The sequence below is a fragment of the Nicotiana attenuata genome, unplaced genomic scaffold, assembly GCF_001879085.1.
Source record: "Nicotiana attenuata strain UT unplaced genomic scaffold, NIATTr2, whole genome shotgun sequence".
Classification (NCBI taxonomy): Eukaryota; Viridiplantae; Streptophyta; class Magnoliopsida; order Solanales; family Solanaceae; genus Nicotiana; species Nicotiana attenuata.
Window position 1 is genome coordinate 123958 of NW_017670567.1, and position 20616 is coordinate 144573.

Consider the following 20616-nt stretch of genomic DNA (forward strand, 5'->3'; position numbering starts at 1 on the left):
AAAGTCGGGTTAGAGCAGCAGAACTTTCTTCTATGTAATCGTGAAAAGGCTTCCGTGGTCGCGATTCACTGGTCCATTTTTCCTATTTTACTCTGTCACGACCAATTCTACACGATCGCAATGTACACCGCTGTAGCCAAAACCCAACAACTAAAAATGGCCTAGAATTGGTCTGAAACCACCTCGAAACTCACCCGAGCCCCTTGGAACCCAGTCCGAACATACCAACAAGTCCCAAAACATAATACAAACCTATTTGAGGCCTCAAATCACACATAACAGCATCAAAACCATGAATCAACGATCAAGATCGATCTCTTAAGTTCATAAACTTCAAACTCTGAACCAAGCGTCTGATTCAAGCCTAACCAATCCAGAATGAATCCAAATTTTGTATACAGTTCCAAATGACATATCGAATCTATTCCAACTCTCAGAACAATAATACGAACCCGATAACATCGAAGTCAACTCTCGTTCAAACTTATGAACATTCCTAACCTTAAAATTTCCAACTTTCGCCAATGAGTGCCGAAACTTTCTAGAAATATCCAAATGCAAATCAGGGCATACGCCCAAGTCCAAAATCATCATCCAGACCTAATGGAACTATCAAAACTCTCGATCCGAGGTCAGATATTCAAAAGTCAAACTTGGTCAACTATTCCAATTTAAAGCTTCAACAAAGAAATTCATCCTTCCAAATCGATTCTGAATAACCTGTAAACCAAAACCGACAATTCACACAAGTCATGATGCATCGTACGGAGCTACTCATGCCCTCAAACTACCTAGCGAAGTGCAAATGCTCAAAATGACCGATCAGGTCGTTACATATTGTAGTATGCTTGTATTAGTATTGTATCATGTTGTTTTACGTATTGATGTATCATATACAATTATCATACATTTATGACATAATTTGGAAATAATTCTGATATAATTGTGATACAATTCGGAGCTTCTTCCTCTTCAAGTTTCAATATAAAGTTCTGCCTAAAACCAGCAACGAGCTCAATAAAAACCAACACAAAACTATCAATAATTATAGCTTTTATTTCCAGATTAAAAATCAAAGAGGAAGAACACATCACATACAAAAAATATACAAACCAATAAAAAAATTGATACAATTCTGATACAAATATTATATTAATCTTGTATCAGGTATTGTTTCATATGTTGATTCATCAGATACAATTATAAATACAATTCTAATATAGTCTTGAAAGAATTCTGATACAATTGTGATACAAGCATCATACAATTATCGTACAATTTTGAAACTTCTTTTTGGAGTTCCAATTAATTTTTTTACCTAAAATCAATTCAAAACTTAACAAATATCCCTTAAAATTAAGATACAAATTCAAAAGTATATTCTCAATCGTTTGGAAGAACATTCAATCTAAATAAATCACAAATTTGTAAAATTAGAATATTGATACGATTGTGATACTATTATCATACAATTGTGATACAATTATGATTTTTTTTGAGTTTCAATATGAATATTCACCTAAAACCAACTTTAAACTTAATCAATCTCCATCAAAATATATACTCCAAGAAATATTCTCAATCATTTACAAGAACGTCCAATCCAAATAAATTACAAATTCGTAAAACCCGAATATTGAATTCAAAGTTTTGAAACTTTTAATGGCTCTCAATGGAGAACCCTTTGCTACTGTAATTTTATAAATAACGCCGATGGATTTGTGTGCAGAGGGAGAGATTTTGGTTGATTAGTATGAAAGAGCAAGAAATATTTTGGAATATTCTTGAAAATGGGATGAGAATATGAATTTAGAGGCTTTGTATAATTGATATACATGAGAGTTAGAAAGGGAGGGGGACGGCGGCGGCGGCGGCGGCGGCGGCGGGAGGCTATATTAGTTACATCCTAATTTAAAGGATGCTCTTATTATTAAGGTTTTGTATATAAGCAGTAGGCGGAATATATAAACAGCCTCATTAAGTTGTCATCAACGATCATGTAAACATCACAATTGACCCCATTTCTAGTTAGACACTTCTGCTTGGGTAGAAGTGTGTCTCTTAGATACTTTACGCTGACATGACAAAATTTTTGTGTTGATTGGCGCGCGTGAAACTCTTAAGAGTTAGGTTTTTCCTCTTTTTTTCTACCTAAACTCAATGTGGACCCCACTTAATTCTCGCACCTCCTTCTTCTCCAATTTTTTCCTCCACCATACGTTAACCTTATCTAGCCTAGACATTTTTTTCCACCTTTTCCCTTCATGCCATAAAACTACCAGATATCGCATAAAAAACACACATCAGGGGAGAGAACTTCCATCACAACCACTACTCCATTCCTTCTCTCCACATATCTAATTCCTACTACTCAGAATCTAGCATTTAAAAGTTGAACGATTATAGGTCATCGTGGAGTTAGTAGTGGACAAGTTCTCTAGTTACCTCTTTGGAAATGGTAGAAGCACCACATAAAATGCATGCGACATTATTACTGTATGTAGGCTTATTTTGTGTCTAGGAAAATAATATCGCCATTCGAATGATCCAATATTACTGATAAGTGTGGATTTTGACCACTTATTAATACCTTTTTACTTTTGTTTTAGTCGGAAGTATTGATTTATGTTCCCAAAACTAATGAAAGTGTGCAAATTGGAGGAATATTGGAAATTTGAGATCTTACGAAGAAATTCGACTCAAAAAGGAATGTTCCGACTCACAAGGCAAGAAACGGCGCAACACACAAGAGTGCGGTCCGCAAAGGTATTTCTGCGGTCGCAAAAGAAAGTGTGAACTATAGAATTCCCTCTGCGGCCGCAGAACTAGTGAAGAAGCCCAACAGTACTTCAAGCAGAAGTGCGGACCGCACATGAATTGTGCGGCTGCAGAACATGGTCCGCACTGATAAGAATTCAAAAAGTTCAGAGAGTGTGCAAATGACCAAGATTGAAGCCTTGCCTTAAGTGCGGAGCGCACAAGAATTTTGCGGTCGCAGAACCTCCCAGGGCATTTTTGTCAGCGAATTTTGGGCCACTATAAATAGACGAGAATCACATTTTAGGTCAAGTTTTGAAGTTCTAGCAACTGTAGCCGTTATAGTTTTCCATTTTAGGAAATTTGTGATTATTTTCGGATAAAAACATCATAGTCTATCATTTTAATATTATATTATGAGTTTAATTTGTATTGTGATTTTCCACGTAAAAATCATTGTCTCTGGTTTTTATTGTTTTTTCGTTTACGCCTAAGGATAAGGGAAAGAACCAAGTTCTTTAGTAATCTAGGAAGGCACTCAAATTAACGAGACAATATCTTTATAAACCTTGCTTTTAGTAGTACTGCATAGGTTCTGTTTCAAAACCTTTAAATGGATTTGAACTTTCAATTTCGTTAGTTTTCGATTTAGCTTTGCAAACTATGAAGCTCCGGCCCACATAAAAATTGCATTTTGCACCATCCTTTTTCTTTACAATTGGGCTTTTTACTCTATAGTTTAATGAATTTTTTACCTGACTATGCTATATTAGAAACTTATTTATCACTTTTCTTTAGATCCTTAAAAACTACGTTGTGTATATGTAGTTACTACTTATATGCAAAACCACGATAAAAGAAGGGTCCCTTAAATTTAGGGATTAATTTGTGACGGTAACCCCCCCCCCCTAAATTTGGGTCTATCGGTTTAATTACCCCCATACAATTACGATTTTCTTTCCAATTTTCAAAAGATTTCAAAGTCGTTCTTGTCACGACCCAAATTCTCCCTCCATGAACTGTCGTGACGGCACCCAGTCTCTACGACTAGGTAAGCCTAAAATTAGCGGAAAAGAATTTAAAAGATACGAAACTAGAAATTACGGGTAATATAATAAAGAAAGTTATAATGCCGCTCGGCATATACAATAAAACTCTTTCAAACTGAACAAAACACTCCCAAAACCCGGAGTCTCATGAATCACAAGCTAACGAAATTACATAAGGATTCTAACTCCAGAATTCTAATAACAAAGGAAATACAGGGAAAAGTCTATAGCAGTAGGAAGAGTAGAAAGGGACTTCTAGGTCTGCGGACGCGGTAGATATACCTCGAAGTCTCTAAAATCGCCTCGTCTCACTGATAGTACGGCTGAGCAGAAGATCCTGGATCTGCACACGAAAAACATGTGCAGGAAAGGACATGATTACACCATAGCGGTACCCAGTAAGTGCCAAACCTAACCTCGGTCGAGTAGTGACGAGGAAGGTCAGGGCCCTACTGGTTATATAAATATATAATAAGGTAAGACAATATAGAACGCGACAGTGTAATTTAAGATGCTAACAGTCAAATAAAGGGGAAATCTCAGAAAGGAAATAACTCAGTAAGCAGCGATAACAACAGGGAATCTCCCAGGATAACGTCCTGTAGTGCCAAACATAAATGTGCCGAGGAGCTCCGGGGATACTGTCCCGTAGTCCAAAAGTAAATAACCAATACAGGGGGATCTCCCGTGATACCGTCCCGTAGTCCCAAATATAAAGGTGCAGGGGGATCTCCCGGAATACTGATCCGTAGTCCCAAAGTAAACAAACAAGGGGGATCTCCCGGGATACCGTCCCGTAGTCCCAAAGTAAACACACAACAGTCTCAAGAAAGGAATCAACAGTTCTATTCAAGAAAACAGGAATTTCTACTCTAAACATGCTACACAGAAACCAGGTAAGCAGCTAAGGCAGATAAGGCAGTTAAGTCACATAATCATGCTTAAGCTAAACGGGAAACTTCAAGTACAAGTATTGCTCAATTTAAGTAACACAGATATTTACTTAATGGAAACAGGTTTTTTCCAACAATTAGCACGTGTACGCACTCATCACATCACGTACACAGCATTCATATAACAACAGTACCAAAAATCCTAAGGGGAGTTCCCCCATGCAAGGTTAGGCAAGCCACTTACCTCGAACTAAGCTCAATCAATCCAAAATCACGCTCTTGCCACGAGTATCCAACTCCGAGTTGCCCAAATCTAATCAAATCAATTTCATAATATAAATATAACTACAAATAACGAGTTTAGCTACAGGAATCGAAGCTAAGGCAAGAAAATAGAAAACGCCCAAAAATCCTCCCCGGGGCCACGTCTCGAAATCGGGTAAAAATTACGGATTATGAACACCCATTCACTCACGAGTCTAACCATACCAAAATCACTCAAGTCCAATACCAAAATCTCGATCAAAATCTCAAAATTCGGCCTAAGAACTTTTCTCAATTTTTCCCAATTTCACCCCAAATTCGAAATTAAATGATAAAACTAACAATAGATTAATGTATTAGAACCAAATTAGAGTTAGAATTCATTACCCAATCTTTCTCCTTCAAAATCCCTCCAGAAATCGCCCTCCACCGAGCTCCATTTCGATTTTTAGAGTTATGAACTCAACCCTCGATTTTTCTCTCTTTTCTGCCAGCGATTTCGGCTTCTGCGGTCATGGGGCCGCATCTGCGGTCCCGCACCTACGGGAAAAGCATAGCAGGTGCGAAACCCACTTATCTAGGCTGGGGCCGCATCTGCGGTCACTGGGCCGTGTTTGCGGTTTTCCAGCCGCATCTGCGGTCCCTGGAGTACCAGGCCAAACTCGCTTCTACGGTTACTGAGCCGCTTTTGCGGCGCCGCACCTGCGGTCCTACATACGCAGGTGCGGTTATAGCAGGTTCAGTAATATCAACAATTGCCTAAGTCTAAATCAACTTCCGTTAAGCATCCGAAACTTAACCGAGGCTCCCGAGACCTCAACCAAACATGCCAGCCAATCCTAAAACATCATACGAACTTAGTCCAACCTTCAAATCACATCAAACAACGCTAAAACCACGAATCATCCCTCCAATCCAAGCCTAAAGAACTTGAAATTTCAAGAATCCTACAATCGATGCCGAAACCAACCAAACCATGTCTGATTGACCCCAAATTTTGCACATAAGTCACATTCAACACTACGACACTATTCCAACTTTCGGAATCGAATTCCGACCCTGATATCAAAATTTCACTATCGATCCGGACTTCAAAAATTCAACTTTCGGCATTTCAAGCCTAAATAAGCTACAGACCTCCAAAACACAATCCGAACACACCCCTAAGCCCGAAATCACTCAACGGAGCTAACGGAATCGACGGAATTCCATTCTGAGTTCGTCTTCACACTGTTCCGACTACGGTCAAATTTCTAAAGCTTAAGCTCTCATTTAGGGACTAAGTGTCCCAAAACACTCCGAAACTCAAAACGAATCTTCCGGCAAACATAAATTCTCAAAATGACCGGCCGGGTCGTTACAGTTCTCTCTTTTATACAAATCAACCAAATATCTTCGTCTTTCACACAAATCAAGCTCATATTTCTCTAACATTGTAGCATCATATATTTCTCCGAATCAATTCCACCACCAACCATTAAAAAACTTCAACAATTGGCAAATTCATCTATATTATCTCTAAAATTATAGCAGCAACGAGTTTTTTGTTGACAACCTTCAAAAAATTTCAAAACTTTGAATTCGATATTCGAGTTTTACGAATTTTTGATTTGTTTAGAGTGGATGTTCTTAAAAATGATTTAAAATATCCATTAGAGTTTATATCTCAATTTTGAGGGAGATTGGTTAAGTTTGGAGTTGATTTTAGGTAAAATTTTATTGAAACTCGAAAAAGAAGAAGTTCCAGAATTGTATTACGATTGTATGATAATTGTATCTGAATTGTATTTGATATATCAATACCTAACGCAATTATGATACAATACTAATACACTTAGTACCATATTATATCAGAATTTAAGTTTAGAGTTCGTTTTAAGTGGATATTTTAGATTGAAACTTAAAGAATATGAAGACCAAAATTGTATCATAAAATTTTTAGAATTGTATCACGGCTGTATCATTATTGTATTGTAATTGTATAACAATTTATATCTAATTCGTATCTGATACATCAATACCTAAAATAATAACTGATATAATATTACTACAAGTATAATACACTATTGTATGAATTTAAGTTTAGAGCTAGTTTTAAGTTGTATCACAATTGTATCATAATTGTGTCAAAATTCTTAGTATTATATCAAATTTGTATCTGAATTGTATTTGATGCATCAATACATGAAATAATACTCGATACAATATTGATACAAGTATAATACAATCTTTTATCAGAATTATATCAGTTTTTTAGAGTAGTAATATGTATAGGTATAAATTTTTCAGATTCCATGTGATTTCTGCAATGGATCTTCAAAATTGTGTAAGACACTTTTTTAGAGAAAATGTCACAATACAAAAAATAAGTATTTCTCTAGTGTGGATTTCTTTGGTTCCAATCCAATGGCGAGTATGACTTCATTTTTGCTTCCAGACTTCGTTCGTCCATTTGCATTTTTTTTGTGGCTTCTTGTACCAGTAGCAAAATCTTATATTGGGGTTTCGACAAATGGGAAGAAAAATTTGGTGAAATAATATTGGGTTGAGTTTGCTTCGAGATCTGCGTAGAAAAAGAGGGAGAGAGGGAAGTAGATAAAAAAAGAGGATATAATTGAATCCCTTAATTGAAGGTACTAATAATGGAGTGTGAGCTTTTTAAGGAGAAATGTATACATTTGTAAGAAAAACCTAGATAATGTTTAATTGCAAGTGAATATTTTGCTTACAGTAAATGTGGACCATCCCTTAAAAACTAGCATCCTCACGTTTAGACACAAATCATTATCCATCAAAAGACAGGAAAAGGAAATTTTTTAAGCTTAGAAAGAGTGACGCTTAAGGCTGGCAAGTGGGCCGGGTCCGGTCCTAAACGGGCTTCGTGAGCCGATCCTAAGTGGTCCCGGGCTTCACGGGTTTTTTATAGGAACCAGCCCGGGACCGGGATCACGAACTAATGGTCCCGGGCTAAGTAGGCCGGTCCCGGGCCTAAGTGGGCCCAATTGATACTTTCTATTTTTTTAAAATTTTATAGAAGTTAGAAAAAAAAGATGGTAATAAAAATATCTAAGGCAACGCGTTATAATTTTATTATAGCATTAACAAAATATGACAATATCTTTCTTAGACTTCCTCCCCCCTATGGAATCCTTTTCCTCAACCAATTCGGTTGTGTCAGCCCTGAGATTGGTCTAAGATTTTGTTATGAGCTGGCTGGACAAAGATAGAGCACAACAAGGTGCTAATACCGCCATTGAGAAGAAAAAAAAACTAATCAAGATGTGCCAAAATACAAGTTACATATTAATTTACATGGTATCTCTTACAAACTTCATAAATCCATTAAGGTTCGGAGGAATTTCCGTTAGTGGTGGCAAAAAAGAAGCTTGGTCATCACCGCTCCCGGACGAAGCAGAATCCTCCGCAAGTTAAGCTAGCATTTCTTCGTAAGCTTCGTCTACCTCTGGTTGTGATTTAGCAAGTCCAAAATTTCTTCTTTCCGAACGGATCCAATCTCTGAAAAGTACTGATTTTTCCAAGCTCTCCCTCATAGACTCTCTATAATCACCGAGTTGAAGTCTTGCTTGACTTAAAGCGCTCTCTGATGCCACTGTTGAAGCTTGAATAGTTAAAATATCTCGGGCCATCCTTGAAAGAATCGGAAAGTGTTTTTCTTTGTCCTTCCACCATTCCAAAATATTAAAGGAGCCGTCGGGATTCACTTCCTCAATTCCCTGTGACAAATAAACTTCAAGCTCATTTAGTTGTGAAAAATCACTAGTACTAGAACCTTGAGAACCCCTGAACCCGGCCCAAACACTAAGTGCTTTTACTCCCACAGTTCTTTTAGATGATTGAGAATCAGAAGAAGAAGGAGTTGGAACATTTGGTCTAGCCTGATCTAATGCAACTTGATAAGCATTATAAATAGTTTGAGCATTTATTTTAATTGAGGTTATTGCTTCCGGAAGTTTAGACAACTCCTCTTCTTCAAGTGCTAAACCATTATAAACAGTTTCATACCAAAATTGAGGACCTCCTAATTTTATAGTAGGATTTAACAAGGCAGCAACACCATAAATAGGGAGAATAGGGAAAAAATATTTTTTAAACTTTTTTCTCATAGAATTAATAGCAAGTTCATAAATTTCCCCACCCTCTGAAAAATGGGCAAACAAATTTGCAAGTTCTGCAATATAAACTAAACAGTTTGAAATAGTAGGATAATATTGCCCAGAAAATTCATTTGTAGCAATATAAATTTTTTCTAAAAAATCTACAAGCATTTTAACATTAGTCCAATCCGCATTTGTAAGGTGCTCATCATCATCACTTGCATGAGCATTAAACGTTGAGTTTATGGGGTTTCTATATCCATATTCAACAACTAAATTTTCATACATGTAATTCCATCTAGTTGGACAAGCTTTAGGAACCTTTCTTTCTCTCAGGCCAAATTCATCGCATCTTTTAAAATATTCTCTAAGTCTACTTCTTCGGTTTGAATAAAAAATCCAGTTAAGAGCCATTTTAACCTTTTCAATTTCAATATTTAAAATTCTCATATCATCACCCACAATTAAATGGTAAATATGACAAATACATATAATATGAAAAATATTACTCAATGCAGGACTTAGTGTAGTGGTAAGCAAGGCTATAGTATTTGTGTTACTAGTAGCATTATCCATTGAAACTGGCATAATTTTATCAATAATGCAAAAATATCTACAAATATCCGTAACTGTGCCAGCAATAAACTGCCCTGTGTGACGTGAATTAATTATTCTATAAGCAATAATGCGCTTTCACATTATCCACTCCTCATCAATCCAATGACTGGTAACAATAAGATAATCACAGTCATTACCACTTCTACCAATATCAGTTGTAATAGCAACACGATAATTTATATGAGTAAATAAATAGTGCAAATATTGTTCATTTTCATGTTTATATTTATAAATATCGCTCTTTACTGTTGTGCGAGGAAAACCTTTATAAGTAGGATTCCAAAATTTTCTAATATAATGCACAAAGTGAGGGTTAGAAGGAAAACTATAGGGAAGCACATAACAGTAACCATTTATGCCAATTCTTTCCGATCTTCTTTTGGATCATAATATAAAATATCACCGGTAACATGGTTAATTTCCGGTTGAAATTGATTAGACCCGATACTAGAGTCAACCCAACTAGGAGTAGGTACACTTGTCCCCTCGGCCAAGGCTTTCATACGAAAATATTTGGCTTTATCTTGAGGGTGTATCAATATGTGTCTTTCAAAGTCCCCCCCCCCCCCCCCCCGACCCGTCAATATATTTAAAAGCTAACTCCTTGCCACATTGTGGAATTAGTTGAGTAAAAAAAAGGCCAAACAATAGATGTTTCTGTCCGTTTGGGATGTTGTCTAGAAAAAGTAGGGGTAGTAACAGGAGGGTCAGACGGGGCATCATTTGGGTTATCATTAGTTAGGTTAACTTCAGGAGCAGGACTAGTGGGTGTATCGTCATCCGGTTGCATTTCATCAAAATCTATTTCTTCATCATCACTTTCATCAATAGTTGGATTACCATAAGGAGCATTCATATATTCATGGTTTAATTGTTCACCAGCTCCAAATTATGAAAAATTGACTCTAAGTAAACCGTAATAAACTATTATCACAATCAAGAATAGCAGGTGTAGGACGGTTATGGGGTTTGGGTCGGGGAGCCGGGGGAAGTGGAGGGAGGAATAGATTGTCCACTAGATTCACCACTATTGGATTTTTCCTTATTTTTACTAAATATTTTTTAAGGAACAAGCCATCTTAATTAATCAAGCAATACAAAGTAAATAAAACAAACAAAACTATAATATTAAAATTTAAGAGTTGGAACGAGTTTACCGAATTGACGAACAACTTGTTAAAAATTGATTATCATTGAAGACTCCAAGACTTCAATTCACCAACTTTACAATTTTTCACAAATTGTAATAATAAAGTAAGCAATTATAGAAGAAAATTAGAGAGAGACTGAGAGATTGATGATTTTGTGAGAAAAATAAAAGAATGAGGGGGTGTTTATAGTTGAAAATAGGAAAAAAGTGTAATTATAAAAAATTTGGGGTTAAAACAAAGTTGGAGGGTTAAATGGCTATTTTATAAATAGCCAACGGCTATTTTGGCAGAGGAAACGACTATAATTTAAATGCCCTAACGGGCAGTTTTTTTTGTTTTAAAAAAATGGCCGTTGGGATCGTTTAGGCCCGCTAGGACCGGTCCGGTCTCAAATGGTCCGGTCTCGCGGGCCTCAAGCAACGAACCGACCCACTTGCCAGGCCCACCTCTCCCGATCCAGCTCTTAAACGGTAAGGACCGTTTAGGCCGACTACCCACATGGGCCGCGGTATTGGGCCAGTCCCGATCCTGGACCGCCCCACTTTCCAGCCTTAGTGACCTGCTTTCATCGGATACTATTCTCGTATTCTCTCTTTTAAATTTTCATCTTTGTTTTAGATCCTCGTATTTGCATGAGTAATGATAAAAAGAGATAGATATGATCTCTATGGTTGTAATCTATCTATCTATACTATATTAAAAGCACGAAGCCCCTTAGCGAAATGTCGTTCGCCTTTTTTTCCCTTTTAAAATAGAGTTCATACATACAAAATAGTCATTTGATTATTTTTCTAATATTTTAGGACTTTAATTAATTCCTAATTTTTAGGACGTCTAACTCAACTAAATGTTTTATACTGAAATTTTTCTTATTTTAATTAAGTAATATGCCATATTTGCAACAACAAAAAAAAGTAATAACACATACACATAAAACCACATTTTTTTGGTTTAAAAGCTTTAAATTCTTTTGCAAAACACCTTAGTTTCAAGACACGTAGGAGAAATGTTTAAAAAAAAACTATAAAAAGGGAAACAAAGACATTAAAAAGGGATGTTTCATAACTAACAAACTTAAAAAAACGAATGCAAACTCACATTAGGATAGTTGATTAGTTTCAAACAATTTGTATTCTTTTTAGGGTTAGGAGTCTTTCTTCTTTTGTTAAATTTTTTTTACAGATTAATTCTTTGGAAATTCAGTCTTATAGAAATAATTAACAATTATGTAACGCAATTTATCATTATGTTCTTCTAATAAGCTACTAAAAAATTAACAAATAATTCAGTACTCTAATTCATAACTAAAAAAATATTAATTAATATAATTATTAGGTTAACACTGATTAGTAAATAATAAGTTTCATAACCCACATATATGAAAATATAGTTATCAAATGAATAATGTAAAAAAACAAGAATTTATCATTTTCAGGAATTTATATTTTTAAAATTTTTATTTTATAATGCAAACATATTATTTATTAATATATATACGATTTTTTAAAAAGTTCTATACTCACTATATAGGTACACGACACGCGCAAAGCACGTACCCTAAGACTAGTAATTATAATGAATACTTACGTTTTTTAAAACCTCGCTTTGATGAGACCTCATTCCCAAATTCATGTGTTTTTTTGAGATCTCAAGATGTTCGACACCTCTTATCTATATTATTATAAAAGCATGAATAAAATATTAGTTTACAAAAATAGTTTTTTAATATTAAGCATAATAACTCATAATAAAAGGATATAATCGAAATTCTGGACATTAGTCTTGTAATCCTATTAGTTTTAGGGCATAATACTACACGGTAGAAATCCTACATCTTTAAAATAGAATCATAAACTAACGAACTTGGAATTTCACTTAGTCAAGATTCCTTCCTACTCATTTTCATGTAAGGATAAGTAAGATAATAAAAGGAATTTCTCCTAGCCTTTTAGCGACTCAGTTTGATTCCTATGAGGATTCATAATTCAATTGAAAAAAATTATAGTTTATTAATCCAGCTTTATTGTTGGTCTACTGATTGATTTACAGTGTAAATATTCAAGAAATTATTGGATTCTTTTAAATATACTTGCAATGAGATTGGTACTTTTCTTTTACTAACGTTGAATCCATTTGCGGAACAATCAACATCCACACGATAGTTAATTGATCTAATTTGAAACTTGTCCGGTTAACCAACACATATCCTACAAAAATTGTTAAGTTAAGAAATAAAAACTAAAGAAAATATTGAGTTAAGAAATATAGTAAAGAGTACAAAAGTTATTATTCTTAGGAAGATTGAATATATCTATTTTAGTGATCTAATAGAGAAGTCAATGTGATTTGATATAAAATTACGGAGAAATAAAAAAAAATAGAAGATTGCTAATTCTTGCAGGTCGTTAATGCGTCGGGAGAAGGAAGTGCTTATCAGGCATAACTTCCGCCAACGGAACTCAGTTATTCACTTTCTAGTTAAAGAACCTTCCAACCAATCCAAATTCAAGAAGACTTGTGATAAAGTAGCTAGCTAAGGATCTCGAAAATAAAAAGCTCTTTTTGTTAAGTATCTACCGGAAACTGTTGTTGCTACTGTGTTAAAACACAAAATCAGAAAATCTGTTAGAAGAATAAAAGAAATTAGAAAAACAGTAAAGATTAAGAAATATTCCGAGTCCACAATTTGCTTGTGCGTCCTTAAGGAATTTTAACCCCCTCACACGTTGCCAAGGTAATGGATTAAATCCTCCCAGGATAAAACGGAATAAACCTTCCTGCAACAGTGGCAATACGAATTGCAGGATACCAACGAACTTAAAGAACGGAGCAAAATCACACTGACGAATTTGAGAGAGAGAGACTGCGAATTAGAATGCAGTATTTTCAAAAAGAAGGAAGTTCTGTAATGTTTTTGGTGTGTTAAAAACGAAGCCATGCCTCAGAATTTATAGGCAATTATTGGAAGAGGCCACGGCAAGACTATCCTTCTGAATCTTCAGCAGTGATCTGGCATTTAATTAATTATTAAATAATTAATTAAATAAATTTTGTCCAAAAATAATCTTATCGATCGATCATTTGACAAATCCAAATCCAAATCCAAAGCCAAAGCCGAAGCCGAGCCGAGCGAGCGACGACGGCGGCGCGAAGGATCATTCTCTTCAACTCCTTTTAAGAGCTTTAAGAAGTGATTCTATATATAAGCACACAAATGTAGTTGTCCCTCACCAATGAGGGACAAAGTGCAAGTCAAAAGCTCACTTCATTCAAATTTTCATTCCCTCCATTTTATTTCCCACCATTTTCAATTCACACTCTTATACTTTAAAGCCCAATGCTTAAAGTCTTTGAAGCTCAATGCCTTTAAAGTCCAACAATTGCCCAATGCTTTAAAGTCCAATAATCCCCCACATGAATGGGAATGGCTGTAACAAGAATGATCATAGATGAAAGCTGTGTGATTTGCAAGTAAGGATTAATCGCATCTGGATAAGTAGGTTTCCCTTTGAACTTTCCGTAGTGAACATATGTCGGATATACTCGGTCAATCGGTAGATTTGATATCTTTGAACCGTCGAACTTTAGTGTATACCTAGACAACCATATGTCACACAACCAACCCTTAACCGTCTTTTGGTTCTCATTGTTGTGTTCGTTTCAGCCATGAAACCGCCTGATTTCATAAGTGCGTAGAGAATTGGCCTTACAGAATTCTCATTGAAGCGGCTTCCACTTCACACTTACATAGGTGATTCCTAAACGTGTAATCCTTTAGATTGACACTATTTGATAAATACACATCAAACTTAAGTAATCATTAAAGAACGTGTAAAGTTCTATCCTTGTTACTGAACATTGTCTTCATCACGAGAAGGGACCAAAGATTTTACTTTGACAATGTTGAACCGGTCAATCACAACTTTGTTTGAGCTCCTTGAACCTAGATCTCGGAACATCCAAAATTCTAGGTAGAGTTACCGCCATGTTGACTTGTCCTCGGCCATAGTCCCATTCCCTTAGATGATTTCTCAACTCCCTCTCTAGTTAAGCCTTTTGTAAGCGGATCCGCCACATTATCCTTTGATCTTACATAATCAATAGTGATAATTCCACTAGAAAGTAGTTGTCTAACGGTGTTATGTCTTTGTCGTATATGACGAGACTTTCCGTTATACATAACGCTCCCTGCCCGTCCTATTGCAGCCTCACTATCGCAATGTATGCAAATAGGAGCCAAAGGTTTTGGCCAGAACAGAATGTCTTCTAAGAAATTTCGAAGCCATTCAGCTTCTTCACCGGCTTTATCCAAAGCTATAAACTCTGATTCCATTGTAGAGCGAGTGATGCACGTTTGTTTGGAAGACTTCCAAAATACTGCTCCTCCACCAACAGTAAAAAAATATCCACTTGTGGACTTTGTTTCTGTTGAGCCGGTTATCCAATTTGCATCACTATATCCTTCGATAACCGCAGGATATTTATTGTAGTGCAAAGCGTAGTCTTGGGTATATTCCAAATATCCCAGAACTCGTTTCATTGCCACCAAGTGATGTTTGTTTGGATTACTTATGAATCGACTAAGTTTACTTATTGCACAAGCTATATCGGGTCGTGTACAGTTCATGATGTACATTAAGCTTCCCAACACACGAGCATACTCCAATTGAGACGTACTTTTACCTTTATTCTTTATAAGATGATGATTTAAGTCAATTGGAGTTCTTGCACTTCTAAATTCCAAGTGTTTGAATTTTTCAAGTACCATTTTCACGTAATGTGATTGAGACAAAGCTAGACCCTGAGGAGTCCTCTGGATTTTAATTCCTAGAATTACATCGGCAACTCCTAAGTCTTTCATATCAAACTTACTAGCAAGCATACGCTTAGTAGCTTGAATGTCGGCAATGTCTTTGCTCATTATTAGCATATCATCAACATATAAGCAAACAATGACTATATGATTTGGAACGTTCTTAATGTAAACACATTTATCACATTCATTAATCTTAAAGCCATTTGACAACATTGTTTGGTCAAATTTCGCATGCCATTGCTTGGGTGCTTGTTTTAGTCCATAAAGGGACTTAACAAGTCGACACACCTTCTTTTCTTTTCCCGGAACCACAAACCCTTCAGGTTGGTTCATGTAGATTTCTTCCTCTAGATCACCATTTTAGAAGGCTGTTTTTACATCCATTTGATGGATTTGAAGATCATACAAGGCGGCTAACGCTATTAGCATCCGAATGGATGTAATTCTTGTTACCGGCGAGTATGTGTCAAAATAGTCAAGACCTTCTCGCTGTCTAAATCCTTTGACAACAAGTCTTGCCTTGTATTTGTCAATAGTACCATCGTCTTTCATTTTCTTCTTGAAAATCCATTTAGAACCCAATGTTTTGTTACCTGGAGGAAGATCAACCAATTCCCATGTATGGTTGCTCAATATGGATTCTATTTCAGTATTGACAGCTTCTTTCTAATATTGTGCTTCTGAGGAAGACATTGCTTCCTTGAAGGTACGAGGCTCATTTTCTAACAGAAAAGTCAGAAAATCTGGACCGAATGAAGTAGATGTCCGTTGACGTTTACTTCTTCTCGGATTTTCCTCATTAGGCATACCATCCGTTATTTCCTCCCGAGGTCGTTTTGACTTTTGGTAGGTCACTTCACTTTCCTTTTTATACGGATAAATAATTTCAAAGAATTCAGCATTATTTGATTCTATTATCGTATTAACGTGAATCTCAGGATTTTCTGACTTATGAACCAGAAAACGATATGCCTTGCTATTGGTTAAATATCCAATAAATACACAATCAACCGTTTTTGGACCTATCTTAACCCTTTTAGGTTTAGGAACTTGTACCTTAGCTAGACACCCCCACACTTTGAAGTATTTCAAGCTGGGCTTCCTTCCTTTCCATTTTTCATAGGGAATAGACTGTGTTTTACTATGAGGTACACGGTTGATTATTCGGTTAGCTATAAGTATAGCTTCCCCCTACAAGTTCTGTGGTAAACCAGAACTTATCAACAACGCATTCATCATCTCTTTCAACGTTCGATTATTTCTCTCCGCAATTCCATTAGATTGTGGAGAGTAAGGGGCAGTTGTTTGGTGAATAATGCCATTTTCCAAACATACTTCTTCAAAAGGAGATTCATATTCTCTACCCCTATCACTTCTTATCATTTTGATCTTTTTGTTTAGTTGTGTTTCAACTTCACTCTTGTATTGCTTGAAAGCATCAATTGCCTCATCTTTACTATTAAGTAAATAACCATAGCAATATCTTGTGCTATCGTCAATAAAAGTAATAAAATACTTTTTCCCACCGCGAGATGGTGTTGACTTCATGTCACAAATATCTGTGTGAATTAAGTCTAAAGGACTTGAATTCCTTTCAACGGACTTATAAGGATGCTTAGCATACTTTGATTCCACACATATTTGACATTTGGAATTAATGCAATCAAATTTTGGCAATACGTCTAAATTTATCATTTTTCGCAATGTTTTGAAGTTGACGTGACCTAAACGTGAATGCCATAAAGTGTTTGACTCAAGTAAGTAAGACGAAGCATTAACTTTATTGATAGGAACTGCTATTACATTTAGCTTAAAAAGGCCCTCATTCAGGTAACCTTTTCCTACATACATATCATTCTTACTTAGTACAACACTATTGGAAACAAAAATACATTTGAATCCATTCTTGACAAGAAGTGATGTAGACACAAGATTCTTGCGAATTTCTGGAACATGGAGAACTTGGTTTAGAGTCACTATTTTTCCCGACGTCATCTTCAACGCAATCTTGCCAACTCCTTCAATTTTGGCTGTAGACGAATTTCCCATGAAAATTGTCTCGTCGGGTCCTGCGGGGGCATAAGAAGAAAATAATTCCTTGTTAGCGCAAACATGGCGGGTGGCTCCAGAATCTATCCACCATTCTTTCGGATTTCCTACCAAGTTGCATTCAGACAACATGGCACACAAGTCTTCCATTTATCTTCAACCATGTTGGCTTGATTCTTTTTCTTCTTATCATTCTTTGGCGCACGACAATCCACCGCCTTATGCCCAGATTTTCCACAGTTGTGGCAATTACCCTTGAACTTCTTCTTACTTGGGTAATTCTTTGGTCCAGAAGCTTTCTTCCTCTTCTTATTTTGTGGTGCCTCCTCAACAATGTTTGCCCCCATTATTGTCGAGTGTCCACGTGACTTCTTTTCAGCATTTTTGTTGTCCTATTCTATCCTCAAACGAACAATCAAGTCTTCTAGGGTCATTTCCTTCCGTTTGTGTTTAAGATAGTTCTTAAAATCCTTCCACAGCGGAGGTAACTTCTCAATGAAAGCAGCGACTTGAAAGGCCTCATTTATGACCATACCTTCAATAACAAATTCATTATTAATAATAAGATAAATCTTATTAATAAAATTATTGATTTGGGTCATACCTTCAGCAAGGAGGTCATGTACAATGACTTGTAGTTCTTGGACTTGAGTTATGACCGACCTAGTGTCAATCATCTTGAAATCCAAGAACCTTGCAGCCACGAATTTCTTAAGTCCGGCATCCTCAGTCTTGTATTTCTTCTCAAGTGCATTCCATAACGCTTTTGAAGTTTCCATGACACTATAGACATTGTACAAGCAATCTTCCAAACAACTCAAAATGTAATTTTTGCACAGGAAATCAGAATGTTTCCATGCTTCAGTTACAACAAGTCGTTCATCATCCGGAGTATTTTCAGCCATGACCGGAGGATCCTCCTTGATGAAACGTTGCAAACTCAACGTAGTAAGATAGAAGAGCATCTTCATTTTCCAGCGTTTGAAGTCAATACCGGAAAACTTTCCGGGTTTTTCTGCCGGTGCCATAGCATGAGCAGGAGTAGAACGGCTTGACGAGGCAGCAGCACTCGTAACAGTAGCTCCCGTTCCCACAACATTTCCATTAGTTTGGTTTTCGTTCGTCATCTTTTCTGTAGAGTTGGAAACACAACAGAACTTTGTTAAATCAGTGAAGTTTTGATATCTTTAAACTGAATACCAAACCAAACATACAACACGTAACAATGGTGAAGTTTTTATATACTTCAAACCCGTACGTTTATCATTCCGGTAAAGTTTTTATATACTTTAAACCGGACAGAACAATTATTGGAGTAGAAAGCACGAAGGCTTTAGTCTCCAAAACAGTATACAAAATATGAATAACAGTTTAATATATGTTTCAACACAGAAACGTTAGTTTAAAATTCCTTAAGCTTGTAAGCGCTACTGTGTTAAAACATAAAATCAGAAAAACTGTTAGAAGAATAAAAGAAATTAGAAAAACAGTAAAGATTAAGAAATATTCCGAGTCCACAATTTGCTTGCGCGTCCTTAAGAAATTTTAACCCCCTCACACGTTGCCAAGGTAATGGATTAAATCCTCCCAGGATAAAACGGAATAAACCTTCCTGCAACAGTGGCAATACGAACTGCAGGATACCAACGAACTTAAAGAACGGAGCAAAATCACACTTACGAATTTGAGAGAGAGAGACTGCGAATTAGAATGCAGTATTTTCAGAAAGAAGGAAGTTCTGTAATGTTTTTGGTGTGTTAAAAACGAAGCCATGCCTCAGAATTTATAGGCAATTATTGGAAGAGGCCGCGGCCAGACTATCCTTCTGAATCTTCAGCAGTGATCTGGCATTTAATTAATTATTAAATAATTAACTAAATAAATTTTGTCCAAAAATAATCTTATCGATCGATCATTTGACAAATCCAATCCAAATCCAAAGCCAAAGCCGAAGCCGAGCCGAGCGAGCGACGACGGCGGCGCGAGGGATCATTCTCTTCAACTCCTTTTAAGAGCTTTAAGAAGTGATTCTATATATAAGCACACAAATGTAGTTGTCCCTCACCAATGAGGGACAAAGTGCAAGTTAAAAGCTCACTTCATTCAAATTTTCATTCCCTCCATTTTATTTTCCACCATTTCCAATTCACACTCTTATACTTTAAAGCCCAATGCTTAAAGTCTTTGAAACTCAATGCCTTTAAAGTCCAACAATTGCCCAATGCTTTAAAGTCCAACAGAAACTATATATAATATGCAAGCCAGCTTTGGAAACATAAGTGTCTTAAAGGATATTGCTATGCATTGTAATATTTTGGGACCTCAGTATTAATATGTATCCTGTTTTCTAGAAAAATTAATGTTAGAAAACGGTGGGATATATAAGAAGATATGTCAATTGACTTTACAAGGATACCTGAGAGTTCATATCATACTCAACTATAATGCACATTGAACAACATTAATTGTTTCCTACAAATCATAGGCAAGAGTACTAGAAAATATCATTTATCTTGATTTGATCATGGTCGAGATGATAATGTTGCATTTAAATACAGAGAAATTATTGAAGAAAAGGTCATACAAATATCTAAGAAAGATCTCAATGCACAATTAAAGCTAAATTTTTAAGATTATATTATAAAAAATTGGCTTTGGTAGAATGAGATTATTCTTATAAATGGCACTGGAGGAACAAAATTTTCTTTTATCATGCATTATTTATAAATGTCATATCAAGAGCCATAATACCATTAGTAACTATAACAAATGGTGTAGTATCAACAATCTTAATACAAAATCGTACGCCTCACTTTAGATTCAAAAACCCTCTTCAAACAATCATCACAATTGTGCCCAAACAGAGTAGTGATGCTAAATTGATAAGAAAAGAAAATTTGATTA